At 46.3% G+C, this 19,686-nt stretch overlaps 1 pseudogene; it reads left to right on the top strand.

The window, feature by feature from the left end:
* LOC113178543 (E3 ubiquitin-protein ligase RNF213-like) overlaps positions 1 to 19,126 on the top strand; it is a 96,448-nt pseudogene extending 77,322 nt beyond the window's left edge.
* The last annotated feature ends 560 nt before the right edge of the window (positions 19,127 to 19,686 follow it).

The following is a 19,686-nucleotide window of genomic DNA, read 5'->3' on the forward strand; positions in this document are numbered from 1 at the left end:
TGTGTAGGGTGATCCTGACATCACCAGGAATAATATTTCTCTTTTCACAGCTTCCAAGCAGTGAAAGATTACATCCAAGCCTATTTGTCCCTGTTAGAGAAGAAAGTGCTCATCACTGAAGATAAGACCGAACTCTATATGCTCTTCATCAACTGCCTAGAAGTAAGCCGGCTGCCTCTTTGTTGCTTTTCTTCTGCAAACCATCTAAACCATATGGTTTAGGCAGTGGCAGAGTTTCCGAAAACTGTCAGAATGCAGCTTTATTCAGTACAATTAACAGATGCTTCTTTTCCGTGTGGAAAAATAAAGATGTTTCAAAGACATTGCTCTGCTCTTAGATGTCACACACACAGTCAGAAGCCACTTGGTCATGTTTCCTTCACTGCATGTGTGATGGTGGTCTCGTGAGATCCTTACCTAGTATCTGAAGCTGTCTGATGTTTACACAACATTGAAAGTCCCTAAGGATGCATTCTTGCAGGTGTCCCTGTTGTTAAGCAGTGTGTGACTACATTGTCAGTCACATGCGTGCAGGTGCAAAGCGAAGACACCACAGCCTGGAGGATTACACCTCAGGGTTAGCAATGGTCATCCCCAGCTGGCGAGATCATGAATCCTTTTTAATGTCTTCATATTTTTATTTCCAAATTCAAGATTATACACATTTTTTTCTTATATGTTTGCTTTTTCAGTTGTTTTCTATGAACCAAAAAATTTATACTTAGATCTACAATAATGGTCTTTATTTTCCCTTGAATTCTCACTGGAAATTTTAGAAGGTTGGGGAGTTGCCTCTTACAAAGTATAATATCCTTTTCTTTCTTGTTCTCTGTTCCTTAGGATTCAATTCAGGAGAAGACCAGTGCTTACTGCACAAGGAGTGAACTCGACTGGCTGAAGGAGGAAGGCCATTTCCTACAAACCTGCTCCTCAGAGAGACAAGGCCAAGGACCTGCCACTGCTGCGTCTGTAGAGTTCCTGCAGGAGGTGGCCAGGACTCGCCTGTGTCTTGACAGAGCTTCTGACCTCCTCCTGGAGTTTCAGGAGGGATCAGGCAGGTCTTCTCTACCTTGGAGAAGTTAGCTACAGGTTCAGAAGGACAGGAACTGTCCTTATGGTCTTGCTGGCCCTTACCATGGTCCCCTCTTCTGGGTGTTTTTTACTGAGTTCCCCAGAAGCAGGCCCTCAGTCCTCAGTCACTAACCAGCTTTCTCCTTGCACTTTCAGAGCTGGCTGAGGAACAGCAGGGCTACCTGCGGCACGTCCAGCAGTTCTGCACCCAGGCAGGGAATGACTGGCACCGCGTGTACCTGGTCCGGAGGCTTTCGAGCCTGCGTGGGATGGAATTTGTGAAAAGCCTCTCCAGGGAGGGCCATCAATGCCAGTGGGTGTTTCCCAAGGGAGTCATTGCACAGCAGGTGAGACGCAGGTCCCTGGCAGAGCGGGCAAGCTATGGGCACCACTCCTCACCCTCCCAGCCCTCACGACAGGCAGGACACAGGCAGGCATCTGGTCCTTGGTCTCTGCTTCAGGGTGGGCTTAGGCCATTTGCTATAGGGCAAAGGTAGGCATGGACACATGTGTGTGCACACTTGTGTGTGTTTCTGGTTCGTTGTTCACCTGCATTTTATCTAGGCTTCACTTCAGGGAAAGTGAATGAGTATTTTTTTAAAATATTTGCTTCCAGTAAATTAAAAGGTGACCTCTTGCAGGCTGTGTCTTGTGCTCTGTGCCAGGCAGAGGTGGGTAGACTTGAAAGCCAAGTGTAATGAGTTTGGCTTTCAGGCTTCTCTGTTCCCAGTGCTCAAAATTTGAAAATTCTTACTGTCCTAGGGTTAAAAAATATGGCACTGGAGCTCCTGGCATCTTTAATATGACCAACTGGGACTCAGGGATGACATGTTTTTTGTCACCTCGCTTAGGGTGGTGCCATGTGTAGAGAAAGCAAGAAGCTCCAGGGTCAGCCTCCCTCCTCCCTGGGCTCTCCGACCCTATGGAAGACATGCTCCTGAAGACTCCCAGGACTGTCATGCCTGGACCCTACAGGGAGTCCCAGCTGAGCTACCTCCAGCCTCCAGTGGTGTCTGCTGTCTTTCTTAGCCTATGGAGATGGGCCTTGCAGAACCCCTCAACCCACTCCACCATGACTAACCCTTTTCTTTTGAGCTGCAGAAAGACCACATGGGCCAGATGGACCAATACCTGGTGCATGGGGAGAAGTACAAGGCACTTCGTGATGCAGTGGGCAAAGCCATGCTCGAGTGCAAGGCCTCCGGCCTCGAGGCTGCTCTCATGGTAGGATGGGCTCAAAGATTCTCCCTGATGTAGGTGGCCCCCCTGACCTTGGTTATGTCAAAGGATGCAGATGTGGTGGAGAGGGCCTCTGAACAGCCCCTAGAGTGACACTATATGCCAGGAGGCAGATGCCCATGGTCTCACTGGTAAGTGAAAGATGTCAGGACAATTAGCAAAATTCATAGCTGTATGGATTCACAATCCACATATATGCTTATGTGTCTATTTTGATGTTGATACAGAGATTTAGGATTCTAATCTTTTAAAAACATTTTTAGTTGTATATGGACACAATACCTTTATTTTATTTATTTATTTACTTTTTATGCAGTCCTGAGGATCAAACCCAGTGCCTCACACATGCTAGGCAAGAGCTCTAACACTGAGCTACAACCCCAGCCCCAGGATTCTAATCTTTAAATTGTTCTGGTCTTGCTTCCTTTTTGAGTCCCAGTTTATTTGGGCCTTATGCTGGAAAGAGGAAATAGAAAAACCTCTCAGGAAACATTTCCAAGACCAGTGAAGTAGTTGGAGGAGAACAGGTGCTGACTTCTGTTTCTCCATCATGGCTGCCTGGCCCTTGTGCACTGAGGATAACCTGAGCCTGTCTCATGAACTCATAGCCCCAGTCATGTGCGTGGAGGACCATGGTGCGTGGCCCAGGGAAGGTTGCTCCAGGTAGCACTATGTAGCTTCTGAGGGCTCGCTCCACGCCCCACCCGCAGGCCTGCAGGAGCCCCGGAGCTCAACAGGCCGTCTACCTGCTGCTGGCGCTGTTCCGAGAAGTGGCTGCTCTCCACTGCTCCCACAACTTGAACCTCCACCCTAAGCCAGAGGTGAGTGACACATTGGGGCTTGAGTTCAGTCTCATGATTAGGAGGAACTTTCTGAGCACAGTAGAAGTGATAAACTTTTATTTCCTATCAAGATAATAGGAATTATGACCTTCCATAATTTCCTATCTAGGATAGAGGGTGTACCCTTGTTATGTGGAAGAATTATTCGTTGTTTAACCCAAACTTACAGTCTCAGGAATATTACCTAATGTTTACCAAAACAGAGTGTTGAGATCTGCACTCAGGAATGTGGTTGCTGTGTTTCTATATGAAAATTCTCTTTCCTGATGAATTTCTCCTCCATTAGTGATCATTTAACTATATTTATCTTAATATTTGATGTGCACTCAGTATTGAAATGTGTGACTTTCAAAGAGAAAACCCTAAGTTCACACAGTATTCTTCTTTGACATGAAAAATGTCTTTCGTGCCAGCAATGCGAGGCTGTGAGCAGGTTTGTTGAGGACAGCAGGATCCTGTCTCCTCCGGGGGTCAGGCCTTTCGCAGCATCCCTCGTGGCCAACACTCTGCCCTTGCTGAGCGCAGGCTCTGGTGCCGACAGCCTTGAAGGAACAGTGACAGAAATGGCTGTTCACACTGCGGCTGTCCTTCTGTGTGGACAGAGCAAATTCTTGGTGCCCCTGAGGAATTTGGCCTTCTCCCCAGCCAGCATGGCGGTAAGCTGCATGATGATGACTTTGGTTTCACAGTGAAACTTCAGGGTTTTTCATGTTGAGACCTGGCCTGTGGCTGTGGGAACTCTCCGACTTGTCCATCTTCTAGATTCTCTGCCCTGTTGCCCCACTTGATCCTTCAGCACAGTCCTGGTAAAAACATGCCCTACCCTTTGCCATTTCACACAGAGCTGTTGTTCATCCTCTGTAAACAGCTCTTGAACAGAGAAGAAACTTTCTTACTCTGTGCCTCTTGCTGGGTTGCAGCTACAACCCACAGGCTCACTCAGCAGGGCCACTTCTGCTCTTGGTCTTTCAGAATGCTTTTCTTCCAACGATGCCTGAAGACCTGATGGCTCAAGCCCAGAAGTGGGAGGGTCTGGAAAGCGTCCACTGGTATAGTGAGTATCAGTGTAAGGGGAAGGATCTCACTCCTCTCAGTTTGGAAGGTTAGCCTGCAGCCATGCCAGATTGGACTTGGCTTCACAAGAGGTTGGACTTGGCTTCACAAGGTTCTGCTGAAGGCCCATATCCCCTGCCTCCTCCTGGTGGTTCGAGGGCCACAGACTTGGCTGGCTAGATGACCAAATCATTTCCCTGCATAGTCATGGGAAAAGGCCTTTTGGAATGCACTGTTGCTCGGCAGAACATGCCATTTGGAATAAGGGGGACCTGGGGACCATGTTGAGGCTCATTCAAAGGCCAGTCACAAATCAGGGGTTTTTGACCCAGAGAGAGCTTCCTGTAGTCTGGACCTGGGAGACAGCCATATATAACCTCTGACTGTATGTGAGTTATGCTGTTGCCTTGAGTAAGTAACCTTCTAAAACTAGCTTTTAAGTTGTTCTAAATCATTCTCTTGCCATAAAAGGAAAAATCCAAGAGAATAGAAAAGTATAAATACTATCCCCTGCCACTAAGTTACTCCTGGTGTGTGTCTGGAATCTAACCTCTCTCTGAAAGCTAAATGCAGACATTTTTCACTGATGACATTTGTTCACTGAGCTCCAGTTTACTTGACATGTCAAGTAAACTTAGCTGATGGCATGGCTCAAGGCTTCTGGTGAGATCATGAGGACATGGGCAACTTCCCCTTCCCACATAAGTCATTTGGTGGAGTCTCACTAGCTAACATGTGTCCTATTGTTCTTTGAACAGCTTGTCCCTAAGGTCATCCATGTTCTGTAGGAGAGGTGAGCCATGGTGTTTGGGGGAGGCTCAAAATGTGCATTTCCCATCTGGGAGGGGAGGGAGGGCCTAGGGAATGAGGGAAGCCACATTTGCCCATGGACAGTATATGTGGTTAAGTGCCCACCCTCTCCCCAGGGCTCCTTCTCCTCCCTAACACACACATGCACCAGATGCAGTCTGTGGCACACACCACCTCCTATGCAGGGTGGCTTCTGCACATGTACCAATGCTGGATGCAGTGCTAACTGTGTGTCCCCTCTATGTCCCAGTGCGGCAGGCCGATGGAGCAGAGCTTCTGTGTTGACTGTGGTGCTAAAATAGGAGGTATCAACCACAGACCTCATGCCGGCTTCCAAAGTATCAGGTATGTGGACTCAGCTTCCATCCCTTGGAACCTGAGGCTCTGGGCTGTCCATTCCAGCAGATGAATCATATGAACTATAGGATCACTAACACCACTGTTCTACATCTGGACTGTGTCATGTTGGGGATCCACATCAAGCATACCTGTAGTCATGTAGTGCTGAAGTTTTTTTGGTTTTTTTTGCTTTGTTTTATTTTTGTGGGACTGGGGATGGAACCCAGGGCCTCACACATCCTAGGCAAGAGCTCTGCCATTGAGTTGCACCCCTTCCCTGTTTTGTTTTTTTAATTTGAGAAAAGTGAAAGACAGATATAATCAGTGTTTTTTAAAAACTTTTTTAGTTGTAGATGGATAGCGTGTCTTTATTTTATTTTTTCTTTTTTTCACATATAGAGCGCAATTTTTCATATCTCTGGCTGTACACAAAGTACATATGTCTGGCTGTACATATGTCATGGCACAGTATTTGCTTGTGGCCCACAAATATCCTCCTGTAAACTATTTTTTTTAATGGTACTGGGGATTGAGCCGAAGGTTCTTAAGCACTGAGCCACAACACCAGCCCTTTTTATATTTTATTTAAAGACAGGGTCTTGCTAAGTTGCACAGAGTCTCACTAAGATGCTGAGGCTGGGTTTGAACTTGTGAACCTCCTACCTCAGCCTCCCAAGGCACTGGAATTACAGGTGTGCACCATTGTACTTGGCCTCTCATAGACTTTTTTTTTTAAAGAGAGAGAGAGAAAGAGAGAGAGAGAGAGAGAGAGAGAGAGAGAGAGAGAGAGAATGTTTTAATATTTATTTTTTAGTTTTCTGTGGACACAACATATTTATTTGTGTGTGGTGCTGAGTATTGAACCCAGCGCCGCGCGCATGACAGGCGAGCACGCTACTGCTTGAGCCACATCCCCAGTTTTCCCATAGACTTTTAAAAAATCATCTCTAGGTTTCTTATTATACTTTATGCAAATTGAATGCTATGTAAATACTCATTTATCATATTTTTAGGAAATAATAACAAGAAAAAAAAGCTACTCTTCAGGACACAGTTCTTTCTGAATATTTTTGATTCATAGTTGGTTGAATTCACAGGCGCAGAACTGCAGATACATAAGGCTAACTGTACCAGATTCAGAAACTAGATAAAAATCTGACCTTCAGCCAGGAATATTGGTGCACACCTGTAATCCCAGCTACTCAGGAGGCTGAGGCAGGAGGATTGAAAGTTTGAAGCTAGCTCAGAAAACCTTGTGAGACCCTGTCTTAAAATAAAAATAGAAAGGACTTTGGGTGTATTTCAAAAGTAGGGTACTTTCTTAGCACATGTGTAGCCCCCACTCAATTCCCAGAACTGAAAACAACAAATAAAAATAAAAATGTGATCTCATAGTCCCATGCTTCATCCTGAGATGAGTGTGGCTGTCAGAGCTCCCTTAAGATGACATGCAGGGCCTTCTACCTCACCATTTATCTGGCTTTTCTGTTACAAAGCTTAAAATAGTCTAGACTCTTATCTTCTTAAATTATCAATGTCCTTGAATCTTGAAAACTTTTTCCAGTCTGTATATCCCAGTTTTTGATTTGGGAAAATTGAGAATTACGTAGACAATCCCCATATGGATGCAAAAATGCCCCAAACTTGCTGTCATGAGGAAGGTGTTGCTCCCCATCCTGACACCCTGCACTAATGGCCACATCGTGCAGCCATTTAACATTGGGAAAGTTGCAGAGTTTGGCCATCCAGCTGGGTGGGTGTAAAGAGAGAAGGATGTGGAGGCAGGTGGTCTAGGCTTGGAATAATTGGTCCTTTTAGTGTTTTCTTCAAAGCTTGAAACCTAGCTGGGTGTGGTGATGCACACCTATCATCCCAGTAACTCGGGAGGCTGAGACAGGAGGATTGCGAGTTAAAAGCCAGCCTCAGCAAAAGCAAGGCACTGAGAAACCCTGTCTGTCTAAATAGAATACCAAATAGGGCTGGGAATGTGGCTTAATGGTCTAGTGCCCCCCAAAAAGTGGGGGCTGGGAATGTGGCTCAATGGTTGAGCCCCTGGGTTCAATCCCCATTACCATTACAAAAACCAAAAAAACAAGAAAAAAAAAAAAAAACTGGGAACCTAGTCATTAAGATGTGAGGCCCCTGGAGCTGAGGAGAAACAGACATCTCTAGTCTTCATCCTGTTTCCTCTCATCCTTTCCAGAGGCAGCACAGACAGAACCAAGACTGGCCATGTACTGGGCCACCCACAACCCAGAGATGTCGTAGTAGTGTCTGACCGAGAGCTGTCCCCAGTCGTCTTCATTCTCATCCAGCTACTCACTCATTTGGCTATGCTTTTGGGAGCCACTCAAAATCCCGAGGTATAAGATGCTACTGCTAGACTCTCTTATGTTGCTATAGGAAGAACCTGCTGTGTTTGCATCCAGTCCTTTTGTCTACAAAGTCCTAGCCACCTAGGGATTTTATCTAGTCCACAGGGTAATGCAAAAGTTATAGATCCTACTTTTCCCTCTGTGGCGTATGATGTAATGGGGGAACTACTCCTCAGATTATGGAAAATCCTCTTCATTTTTTTAATTTTTAAAATCTGTTTTAACTGACACAAAACAACTACACGTTTGTTACAGTGTGACATCTTAGCATGTGTATACAAGGTACAACGATCAGATCATAAAGTCTACTCAGAGTATACAGCTCTGTCCATGCCCACACCTGGGCATGGGGAGGTGGTGGGACCCTGTCACCTACACCCTTGTGGTGGCTGCAGGAGGTGCAGGGAAGCATTCCCTGCTGCTCTGGGATGACATCAGAGCCAGCAATCTCTGGCTGTACTCACCTCCCTCCCTTCCTCTGCTGCCTGTGTCATGCTGAGAGCACCCTGACCTCACCTAGAAACCACCTTCTCCCCAGTGCTGGTGCTTCGCTCCCTTAGCTTCTCACTGTGTCCTCTACACACTGATCTCACTACATGTCTTGTCTCGTTGCCCTCACAGGCTGTGATAAACATCATCAAGCCTCCAGTGAGTGACCCTAAAGGATTCCTGCAGCAGCACATCCGGAGAGACTTGGAGCAGTTGACAAAGACACTGGGGAAGACACTGCCGACGAGACCACCCATGTGGTCCACCTCATGCTGCGCTGCCTTCTCAAAGAGCAGCACCCACTCCCTGACTGGAGTAAGCAAGGGATGTGGGCTGGGCATAACTGCCAAGAGGCCAGGCTCCCTCAGCTCCTGGTGAATGGCATGACAGGAGTGGGAGCAAGCGCTCTGCTCTCCTTGCAGGGGCTGGAGGGGCTGCTGCGCTCCTCCACACACCACCTGCCTGGCTGGGGCTTGCATCACTGATACCTGGTGCTTGTGCATGCACCATTAACCTGTGCCCTGGGAGCACATGGCACCCCAGCAGGTGACATGTCCCACTTCTGCTTTCCAGAGATGTCACACTTATACCCTGACCTAATATGTACATGTACACAATTTGTTACATAAACAAAGGAAGCTACAAAACACTGTCTGCTGAGCTAACTCTTGTACTCTAAACAATTAAATCCAGGCCAAAAGCAAAGGTCTGTGAGGGGACTCTGTAAGTGGTTATCTGAGTGGCATTAGGAGGGATTTCAGTTTCTTCTTGCTTACTTGCAAAAATCTTTTAAAACCATCATTGTACCATTGTAGAACAATGTTATTTAAAAGCATACAGATAATAACAGTAGCAATAAAATGTCTGTTACCACCACCGGAGAATCTATTCCACTTCAGGGATGTCTTCATCAGAAACCAGCATTAGCATGTCCTTCCCATCTTAGCAACACTGATTTTGCGGAGTACCTCTTGTTCTGGTGTGGCTTCCACAGCACATGGACTCGGGAGCCCTAACCTGCTGCCAGCTCCCCAGGACCACCTTTGCCTACAGGCCTGGGGGCAGCAGTGAGGTGGCTCTGGGTAGCTGTCAGCATTGCTGTGCCCCTAGGCTTTTGAGTTCACGTCTTGTCCTTAGCCATTTGTTTAAAATACTTTCAAGGCCACAGCTGTGGGCTGGAGGGTTGTCAGAGACTAAAGTGTCTTCACAAGGCCTGGAGGCTGGTGTTGGCAGTACCTGGTGAACTTAGGAAGTTATCACCCCAAAAGGAGGACTATCTCTATTAACATTATTTAGTGTTTACTGTATAGAGAGCACTGCTTTTTGTTTGCATTTTGATTTTCTTTGTAGGACATTTAAATTTTGATGCAAAATTGTCAAAAAAAGGACATAGAAACAATTGGGAAAAACATGTCAAAGCCCTTCTTCTACCTGAACTGGAGGTAAGTGGTGAGTGGTGACCACTCTTTATCCCTCTGTCCAGGAGGGGGTCCCATTCATCTGTGAGCACTGTTGGCCCGCTGTCCTCAGGAGGGCTGTCAGAGGCCTTACCTGGAGAAACCCCTTCTTCTGCTATCCCCCTCCTGCACTAGTCTTAAGTAAGGCCAAGGATTATCAGGAATTCCCAGAGGGCAGATGGCAGCCTGCTCCACTGCTTTTTATAGCAAGATGTGAAAGTAAGAGGCAGAGACCCTCCAGGAATGCATCGACAATCTCTCTGGATTCATGACTGCTCTGCTGAGAACATCACAGAGCTGACTATCCACAGCAGGACAGGGAAGTCAGGAAGCAAAAGGGCAGTGAAATAAAGGCCCCGAGTCTCACTCTGTTTGTGGAAGCAAAAACCCTATGAACAAGGAACCCCCTAATCAGTGAAAGATGGCAAAAGCAAGCATCTGGGTTGTGCAGGCAGATTCCTAAAGAGCTACCGTGGGTCCAAGAGCTGCCTGGTTGTCTGTGACAATGTCTCACTTGCAGAATGCTGTGTCATTTCTTTGTCCAGCATCTAGATAAGACCCTGCTGACTGTGAGCACACTCATCAGCCAGGATGAGCGCATCAGCTCTAGCCCTGTGGCCAAAATCATATATGGTGACCCTGCAAGCTTCTTGCCCCAGCTGCCCCAGAGAAATGTGGCTCATTGCTCAAAGATTTGGAGCTGCAGGAAGAAGATCACAGTCGAGTACCTCCAGCACATTGTGGAGCAGAAGAACGGCAAGGAGGTGGTGCCCGTGCTCTGGCAGTTCCTGCAGAAGGTGTGTCTGCTTCATAGGCTGCCCCCTTTTCCTGGTAGACTTCCCCTGAGGACTGGGAGGCTCTGTGCCTGGGTTCAAAGTCATCATTCCTAGAGGCAGAATCCTAAGCAACCCCATCAGCACTGTGATTCTGAATGCAAGGCCTGATCACAGGAGTCTTAGGGAAGAGCTCAGAGATCTTAAGACACATCTGCTGAAGTCACAGGAGTAATATGCACATTACATAGTGCACAGTGAGGTTAGCAGTGATCTCTAAGGAAGGCCAGGAGAGACCAAATGGGTTACTCGACTGTGATACCTTGTGTTCATCCCCAGAAGCTGAGTAGGTGGTCACTAGCAAGTGCCTGCTGAACAGTCAAAAATGTACACCAAGGGGCTAGGGTTGTGGCTCAGCCATAGAGCTCTCGCCTAGACATGTGAGGCACTGGGTTCAATCCTCAGCACCACATAAAAATAGATAAATAAAATAAAGGTATTTTGTCCAACTACAATTAAAATTATTAAAAACAAAGAATGCACACCAAAACCAAACCAGAGCCCTCCCTATGCCCTGCAGGTGGGAGGCAGTGTGCTGCATGATGGGGCTACAGGGTGTGGAGTCACACCTGCCAGGCCCAGAAACCATCCCCGGCTTTCACCCACTTGAGCTCTCCTGGGCCACAGTAGAGGTTCACACCACCTCCTTCATGGACCAGTACCACAGCTGGCAGGGAGCAGAATGATTGGGGAACGTCTGGTGCTCACATTAGGAAGGACTTCATGTTAGTGTTATGATCTCTTATTAAGACATGGTTTTATTTGACTGAGGATGCTGGATCCTGGCCCTTCAGAACAAAACCCAAAATCACATCAGCTACCACTGCAGTAGGCCTTGGTCTTTCCTTTCAGCAACCTCACACCCAACCGTGGGCCCAAGAGTCAATTTTTTAAAAAATTTTTCTCAAATTACTTATTTTTATTAATTCATTAGCTGTATACATAATGGGAATCGGTGTGAAATTTCCATGTATGCATATAGCATGCATTGATCTTGTCTTTCTGTCTGGCTTGTTTCACTTAACATAATATCATCTAGTTCTATCCATTTTGCTGAAAATGACAGGAGTTCATTTTTCTTATAGCTGAATCATATTCTATTATGTATTTAAACCACATCTTCTTTATGCATTCATCTGCTGATAGCCTTCTAGGCTGATTCTGTGTCTTATTGTGAATGGTGCCACATAAACATGAGCATGCAGTACCTCTTTGATACCTGATTTCCTTTGGAGTGGTATAGTTGGATCACATGGTAGATCTTTTTTTAGTTTGATGAACCTCCATACTGTTCTCTATTATGAAGTATTAATTAAAAGTTGTACCAGAAATATATTAGATTTCCTTTTTCTCTTCATCTATGCTAGCATTTATTATTTTATTTTTGGGTTCATCTATTTTTGGGTATGGGGGACTAGTGGCAATTGAACCCAGGGCCTTTTCTTGGGCTTTCTAAGCAAGCAATGCTCTACTTCTGAGCTACAGCCCCCATTTCCTGCTTTTTTTTTTAAGACAAGGTATCCCAAAATTGCCTAGTCTAATTTAGAACTTGCTAAGGCTGGCCTTAAACTTGTGATCCTCCTGCCTAAGGCTCCCAAGTAGCTGGGATTTCACACCTATCTTATTATTTTTTTAATAAGAGTCATTCTAACTATGGTAGGATGGCATCTCATTGTAGTTTTGATTTGCATTTCCTTGATGACTATTATATTGAGCATTTTTTTCATATATTTGTTAACCACTTATATTTCTTCTTTTGAGAATTGTCTATTCAGATCATTTGCTCATGTTTAAATTGGATTACTTTGATTTAAAAAAAAATTTGAGTTATATATTCTGGGTATTTGCCTGCTGTCAGGTGAAGAGTTGGCAGCTATTTCTCCCATTCTGTTAGGTTGTCCCTTCACTCTGTTGGTTGTTTCCTTTGCTGTGCAGAAACTTTTTAGTTTGATGTGATCCAATTTGTCATTTTGCTCTTACTTCCTATGGTTTTGGGGTCCTATCCAGAAACCCATCACCTATGCCAATGTCTTGGAGTGTTTCCTTGTTTTTCTGCTGATAGCTTCAGAGGTCAAGTCTTACATCTGGGTCTTTGGTCATCTAGAGTTGACTCTTGTGCAAACTGAGAGATGGGGCCCAGCTCAGTCCTTGAGGGAGCTTTTCATTAGAGGAGAGTGGGGACTTGATCCAGTTCATCCTACATCCCTCACCACTTGGTGAAAGGATGGGATGACCCCTTTCCCATTTGCAAGCTTCAGGGTATAATCATGTAAAACAACCCACTGACCAAACTAAACTACACAGAAAGTCCCCAGCCTGCCCTAAAATCTGTACACCCCATGTTGTTTCTCAATTAAATAGAGGAAGTGTTACTGAGCTATCTTCTCTTCTCCAGGAAGCAGAACTGAGACTGGTGAAATTCTTACCTGAGATTTTGGCCCTGCAAAGGGATTTAGTAAAACAATTCCAGAATGTTCCAGAAGATGAATATTCCTGTTCCATCAGGAGTTTTATTAGCAGTCACAGTTCAGGTATGACTGCTGTCTGCTGCAACCAAGATCAGGACCATCCATGTTTGGTGGTTCAAAAGGATCATTCAGGCTGGGACATGAGGGTGGGGCTCAGTTCCTAAGGTAGAGAAAGAGGCAAAGGATGCTAAATCCCAGAGATGGCCATGAGCCACTGCTGTGGCTAGAAAGCCCTCAGCCTCTCCAGCTTCTCATACAGCCTAAAACTTGAAACTCAGACATGCTGCTGAGTGAGGGAAGGTACAGGGTCAGGTTCTTGGGAGCACGCCTTGTGGTTTGACCCTGGCCAGCGTGGTGGTGGGGATTGTTTCCGTGGGGCTCTTACCAAGTGTTTTGTTCAACAGATGGGCTGAGGCAGCTATTCCACAACAGGATCACCATCTTCCTGTCCACGTGGAATGCCCTGAGGCGATCACTGGAGACCAATGGTAAGTGTCCTCCTCTATGTGGCTCTGCCAGCACCCTGCTGTGTGTGTGGCAACGCATCCTGTTGATGGAGGTGCTGGGATACATGAACCAACCTCCAAAGTAACCCTCAGTCATCTTGAGTCTATAAATATGGGATCAGAAAGGAGTTGGGGGCACTAGAAACTTAACAGCCAGGGCCTAGATCTTTGGACATGGCTGCCCGTGGCTTCCCTTCCCTTTCCCTGCCTCCAGACAAATGCCTGGAGCAACATCCCTTTGCTTAGTAATGACCCTGTCTTTTAAAGGTGAAATCAAGTTACCTAAAGGCTACTACAACTCTGAGTTGGATCTGGACACAGATTTTAAGGTCATCCTGCCCCGGCGTCGGGGCCTGGGCCTCTGCTCAACTGCATTAGTTAGCTACTTGATTAATCTACATAATGAAATCATCTACACGATGGAGAAGTTCTCCAAGGAAAACAACAGGTACTTCGTAAACTCACCACCCTGCCACCAAGCTGGGCTGCAGACTCTAGCCAGCAACAGCTCCTGTCCCCCAGATCCTCTCTCAGCCTTCCTCAATAAAGCCCCGTGTTTGCACATGGTTTTCACTTGCTTACACTATAATGCAGAAGCAGGAGCATATGCCCCAAAGCCCTAGGCCTCACACACCTGCTCTGGACACCAAGACCTGTATCTTGTGTCCCTCAGCTATTCTGTGGATGCCTCAGAGGTCACTGACCTGCATGTTGTCAGTTACGAAGTGGAGCTGGACCTGATGCCTCTGATTCTCTCCAACTGCCAGTATCAAGTGGAGCAAGGTGGGGAGACCTCACAGGAATTTGACCTGGAGAAGATCCAGCGGCAGATCAGCAGCCACTTCCTCCAGGGCAAGCCCCGTCTGACCCTCAAGGTAGGCTGGGCCCTCTGCAAACGATTTGCTATAGTTATGAACAGCCCTTGTGAGTTTCAAGGGGAACAGACAAGTGACACCCAGGATGTTGTCTGTGTTATCTCCTCCCCACTAGTGATCTGTGGTCCCTACATTTTCTCTGGGCCGGGAGGTGTCCCCAGCTCTCTTCCACATCACCATCACTGTCTGCACCTGTCCCCCAGGGCAGCCTCAAGTGTCAGTGGACTGGGTTTCCACTACAGTTAATGGCACCACCAAGAAGACCTCACTGCTGCCACCCCTTCAGTTGCATATGCAGTCCATGCCCAGGAACCACCACACAGACCTTCCCCATTCTCTCGTCCTCTAACTGCTATGGCCTTGGCTTCACTTCAGAGCATTCAGCTGTCAGTCCAGCTGCCCAGTGCCAGTAGCACCACTTCATCTTAGTTTCCTGCCAGAATGCCCCTATGCGGGGAGCATCAGTGCAGGCACCCCTGGAAAGGGGCAGTCAGGAACCCCCACCCCCAGCCAGTCTGCAGCATGTGGACAGTTACATGGCCTCCACCATACTCCCTCATCTGGCACAGAGGCCCTGTCACCTGGCCCTAGCTCGACCTTCCAGGTGTCTCCAGCCCCTTCCTTCCTTGCTGCATCAAACCCTGTGAACTGCCTCCCGACTCCCTGAACACAGTGGCACTTCTATACTGTCCCTTACCGTGGCTGCACTCATCCTTACAGGTCCAGTCAGGTGTCATTCTCAGATGTATTTATTCCTTCATTATAGTCAGCCTGTCAGTTGTTTGAGGCTAAAGCCATTTTTAATTCATCTTGACAGTGGCTGCCTTGTGCACAGTCTCTGCTCAGTGTTGTTGGATAGATCACAAATATGCACATTCCCATTCCTGTTCCTCCAGCGTTCTTCCTCTCTTGTGGTCGGCAGATACTCTGTTCTACAGGGCAGTATCTGCAAGGTCACTGTAGCCAGGCTAGATTTCTTGTGTTACTTGTGTTACTGTGGAACAGAATCATCAGAACACAACAAAGTTACATGCCTTGCCCAGGAATATACTGTCCAGCTTGGTACTTCCACTGAGTCACTGCTGAAGAATACATCTGTCATCAGATGGATGCCTCCTCTATTTTAATTTCCAAAAACTTTTTTTTATTTCTCACTTAGGGGATACCCACGCTGGTATACAGACATGACTGGAACTTCGAACATCTCTTTGTGGACATCAAGAACAAAATGGCACAGGTGGTCATGATAAACCCTCTCTTGCAGGGTTGTTCCATCCACATACGTAAGGACAGTACAATCTAATCCTGGTGTCTGCTGTGAGCACCAGGTTTTCTGGCTCCCTGGGGAGCTTAGGGATCCCAGAGCTCAGAGAGGCAAGCAGGATGGCAGATCACCAAACTTTCTTGACGAGAACAGACCAACCCCTTGGGGGTTGTTTTCTCAATGATGATATCATGACCAGATATCAATATCCAGCAGCAGATTAGCAGCTGCTTCAGGTGCTAAAGGTTACTCATGCTCCTTAGGTTCTGCTACCGACAAGTGGAGAGGCTCTTGTGCCTCTCCGTGTCCTCATGGATCATGTGGAGGATTCAGTTAACTTGGGCTGATTTCTGTGCAAAGTCTGAAAGGCTGCGGCACTCAGCATCAGTTCAAGCACAAGCATCAGCTCTTACCATAAGTGCTGGATAGTTGGCCCTGCCTGTGTTGGCAGCTCACAGTTGGGCTCTTACCAAGTAGGAGAAGTAATAGACTGACCCAAGACTCTGTCCTGATTTTGGTTTCAGAGCCGCCTCCCCAACTCGGCCATGGGTGCCATCAGTGGAGAGCTTCGGTCCTACAGCGATGCCTGTGAAGCACTGTCTATCATAGAGGTCACTCTGGGCTTTCTAGGCACAGCTGGTGGGGATCCAAATATGCACCTAAATGTGTATGTCCAAGACATCCTGCGAATGAGCGACCAAACAACTCCGGTTTTAAAGGTAGGTCTTGTGTGCTTTTCAAGGAGAACCAGGATCACCTGGTCTTAGTTTCCTGCCAGAATGCCACCACACAGGAGCCTGGTGCAGGCATCTGTGGAAAGGGGTGGTCAGGAATCCCACCCCTCACCAGTCCACAGAATTTCAGTGCACACTGGGAACAGGAGAGGCAGGGACGCTCAGTGCTGACCACCTAGTAGAGCAGGATGCACAGGTGACTGAGGACATTGACTACCTGCTCACTGGGTGATACTCACAGTTACAAGCTGCTGCAGGAGGGGGAGACTCTCAGATGTTTCCAAGATGAGGCAGGTAGACTTGTGGATGGAACAGAGATGGCCTCATGATGAAAACAGACAACATTAGGGAGAAGTGCCCTTGGGTACCACTCAGAGTGAGCCTTCACTCCTACTTGGGACTCTCTTCCTTTTCCAGGCTTTAAGCAGATGTCAGTTAAAACATGCTGTTGCCCTCTGGCAATTCCTCTCTGCTCATAAGTCGGAACAGCTACTGCGACTGAAGAAAGTGAGTCTGCCCTGCTTCTGCCCAGACTGAGGGTGCTGCACACTGGTCCCAGGCTTTGATGTTGTACTTGTTCATCTTTTTTAGGATCCCTTTTGGGAAATCAGTTCTAGGTACAAAGCAGACCTCAGCCCAGAAATTGCTAAGCTCCTCAGCACCTTCCTGAATCACACAGACCTAGATGCTTTCCTCCTGGAGCTCCATGAGCTGATAGTGTTGAAACTAAGAAACACCCAGGCCCAGGACAGCTTCAACCCTGAATGGAGGTAGGTGTGCACACCTAGAATGTTTGGCATCTCCCTTGACATGAAGGTAGTTCCACCTTACCACAGGACACTCTGTCTACTGTTCTCCATCACCAGAGCAACTGAGAACTTATTTCTTTGGTTTTAATCTTTTGGGTACTTCTAAAAGATAACTATGAAATCACATATGCTTATTATAACAAGTAGACCTAACTATGTCAAAGAAGTATGCATTTTAGATTAGGTAGATTAAGCTACACCAATGTGTGAAATCTGAAATATCCAAAATTATGTGAATTTTACATTTGTGTCAATCTAATGGCCAAAAAATGGTGTCTTGTTTTCACACCTACTTGTGTGGCTGGGCACATTTTTAAATCTATCACCATTTGTTTATCATCCTCTGAAATAGCTCTTGGTAGCTTCTGGTTATTGGGCAAGGCAGTTGATCTGTTTTCTTTCTTTCTTTCTTTCTTTTTTTTTAGTACCAGAGATTGCACCCATGGTTACTTAGCTACTGAGCTGCATCCCCAGGTCTTTTTATTTTTAATTTGAGATAGGACCTCACCTTTGCTAAGGCTGGTATCAACTATGTGATCCTCCTACCTTAGCCTCCTGAGTTGCTGGGATTGCAGGCATATACCACCACCCTTAACCAGTTTATCCCTTTTTAAAAAATATTTTTTTAGTTGTAGATGGACACAATATGTTTATTTTATTTATTTATACGTGGTGCTGAGAATCAAACCCAGGTGAGTGCTCTCCTTTATCTCTTTTTTAATGATTTGTAAAAGCTCTTTGTATAGAATAGATTATTTCCTTTGATCTACATGTTACAATTGATAGAAGTAAGAAGTCAATTGATAGGATTTTTTCATAAAGCCTCTGTGGGGCTGGGTGCAGTGGTGCGTGTCTGTAATCTTAGGAGATCAGGAGGATTGAAGGTTCAAAGCCAGCTTCAGCAACTTAGCAAGGCCCTAAGCAACTCAGCAAGGCCCTATCTCTAAATAAAATATTGAAAAGGGGTGGAGATGTGGGCTGGGATTGTAGCTCAGTGGTGGAACACTTGCCTAGCATGTGTGGGGCAATGGGGTCGCTCCTTAGCATCACATATAAATAAACAAAATAAAGCTATTGCATTTATCTACAACTAAAAATATATTTCTTTTAAAGTGTTGGGGGTGGGAATGTGGCACAGTGGCTAAGCATCCCTGAGTTCAATCCCCATACTTCCCCTGCCTCCCCCCAAAAAGCTGCCATAGGGACATACTTCCTTATCACTTCCCAGGGTGCTAAGCCATACTGTTTTCTCCTGCTGCTTTTATAGTTCTACATTGCACATTTCTTTCATTAGTCAGTTCACTTTTATGTGTGGTATGAGGCAGGTATTTCACTTGACTGGCTTTCTGGATGGACAGTCAGGCTACATTTGCTGTTTCTGCCCTCAGGCCGTATGGCACATGCCTGTACAGTAAAGTTCCCCTTCCTAGAGAATTTGCAACCTTTGGTAAGATAAAACCATGAGAGGGAACACCTTCCTTTTTCTGAGTGGCAAAGCTTTGTTTCTGATGCAGCCAGACAGGCCCATCAGTGGAGTGCCTGAAATGGCCTAGCTGAGCATCATCGAGGAAGCTCCACCCCCCAGAAGCCTTGAGCCTAGGACTCCAGGTCCAGCTCAGGAACTGGGCAGCTGGCTGACCTGAAGCTGACCCTCAGTATTTCTGGTCTTAGCACCCCAGTCCTGGAAAGAGTGAGAGCTGATAGGCTCCTGAGTGCTCTAAACACTGTCTCTTGTGCCTGATTTTGCAGCCTGAGGGACACTCTGGTGAGTTACATGGAAACCAAAGAGAGCGAAGTTCTTCCAGAAATGGAATCCCAGTTCCCAGAAGAGATACTGCTGTCCAGCTGCGTCTCTGTATGGAAAGTGGCAGTTGCACAGAAACAGGACCAGCAAGCAAAATAGGACTCTCTACTCTGTCTCTTTATATGCTGGGGACATAGCTCCCCTCTCCTCCACTGTGCCTCAAGGGCAGCTGGAAAGACAGTGTTGGCATAGCACTGAATTCAAGGCCAGCATGCACTGTGCCAGCTGATGGATTTTTTTTTTTTACTTTTTATTGATTTTATTTTTTTTAAATACACAACAGCAGAATGTATTACAATTTTTATTACACATATAGAGCACAAATTTTCATACCTTTGTATAAAGTATGTTCACACCAATTTATGTCTATATACATGTAATTTTGTTGCATTACAATTTTATTAAACATAATCACCACAATTTTTCATATCTCTGTTTGTATATAAAGTAGGTTGACACCCAATTCATGTCTTCATACATGTACTTTGGGTAATGATGTCCATCACATTCCACCATCCTTGCTAATCCCCTTCTTCCTCCCTTCCCCTCCCTCCCCTCTGCCCTATCTAGAATTCATCTATTTGTCCCATGTTCCCCCTCTCTACCCCATTATAAGTCAGCCTCCTGATATCAGAGAAAACATTCGGCATTGTTTTTTTGGGGGGGATTAGCTAACTTCACTTAGCATTATCTTCTCCAATGCCATCCATTTACCTGC

Source organism: Urocitellus parryii (genome assembly GCF_045843805.1).
Source record: "Urocitellus parryii isolate mUroPar1 chromosome 13 unlocalized genomic scaffold, mUroPar1.hap1 SUPER_13_unloc_1, whole genome shotgun sequence".
In the NCBI taxonomy this organism is placed as follows: domain Eukaryota; kingdom Metazoa; phylum Chordata; class Mammalia; order Rodentia; family Sciuridae; genus Urocitellus; species Urocitellus parryii.